This window comes from Oncorhynchus keta, unplaced genomic scaffold (genome assembly GCF_023373465.1).
Source record: "Oncorhynchus keta strain PuntledgeMale-10-30-2019 unplaced genomic scaffold, Oket_V2 Un_contig_3288_pilon_pilon, whole genome shotgun sequence".
NCBI lineage: Eukaryota > Metazoa > Chordata > Actinopteri > Salmoniformes > Salmonidae > Oncorhynchus > Oncorhynchus keta.
Genome location: NW_026287174.1, coordinates 21101 through 22500, shown reverse-complemented (window position 1 = coordinate 22500; position 1400 = coordinate 21101).

Genomic DNA, 1400 nt, shown 5'->3' with positions numbered 1-1400 from the left:
TTTAGAAATAGGGGAGGGGCGTAACTATGGTTTTAGAAATAGGGGAGGGGCGTAACTATGGTTTTAGAAATAGGGGAGGGGCGTAACTATGGTTTTAGAAATAGGGGAGGGGCGTAACTATTGTTTTAGAAATAGGGGAGGGGCGTAACTATGGTTTTAGAAATAGGGGAGGGGCGTAACTATGGTTTTAGAAATAGGGGAGGGGCGTAACTATGGTTTTAGAAATAGGGGAGGGGCGTAACTATGGTTTTAGAAATAGGGGAGGGGCGTAACTATGGTTTTAGAAATAGGGGGAGGGGCGTAACTATTGTTTTAGAAATAGGGGAGGGGCGTAACTATGGTTTTAGAAATAGGGGAGGGGCGTAACTATGGTTTTAGAAATAGGGGAGGGGCGTAACTATGGTTTTAGAAATAGGGGAGGGGCGTAACTATGGTTTTAGAAATAGGGGAGGGGCGTAACTATGGTTTTAGAAATAGGGGAGGGGCGTAACTATGGTTTTAGAAATAGGGGAGGGGCGTAACTATGGTTTTAGAAATAGGGGAGGGGCGTAACTATGGTTTTAGAAATAGGGGAGGGGCGTAACTATTGTTTTAGAAATAGGGGAGGGGCGTAACTATGGTTTTAGAAATAGGGAGGGGCGTAACTATTGTTTTAGAAATAGGGGAGGGGCGTAACTATGGTTTTAGAAATAGGGGAGGGGCGTAACTATGGTTTTAGAAATAGGGGGAGGGGCGTAACTATGGTTTTAGAAATAGGGGGGGGGGCATAACTTTATGCATCAGCTGTCAGAGCAGCTTACCGATTACTGTACCTGTACACAGCCCATCTGTAAATAGCACACCCAACTACCTCATCCCCATACTGTTATTACTATATTACAGACTCACGTCTGAGCAGAGTCCCCATATCCGTTTGAGAGAGAGAGAGAGAGAGAGAGAGAGAGAGAGAGAGAGAGAGAGAGAGAGAGAGAGAGAGAGAGAGAGGGGTGAGACAGAGGGTGAGACAGAGGGTGAGAGAGAGGGACAGAGGGTGAGAGAGAGGGACAGAGGGTGAGAGAGAGGGACAGAGTGAGGGTGAGACAGAGGGTGAGAGAGACAGAGGGTGAGAGAGACAGAGAGAGAGTAATGTAATGTCTCATTCCTGTCATGTCTCATCCCTTTAATGTCTCATTCCTGTAATGTCTCATTCCTGTAATGTCTCATTCCTGTAATGTCTCATTCCTGCAACAACCTGCAAACTTTACCAAATGATTAGCAGCTGCTGCAAATCAGGTCCCAAGACAGCTCCTCCCTCATCATCACAACTCCAGATGAGACCCTGGGAGAATCTCAATACCATTTCCTTAATTCCACACATCCTCTCTTCTCACCTCCTTCTCAAAACCAATTAGATCAGAGAT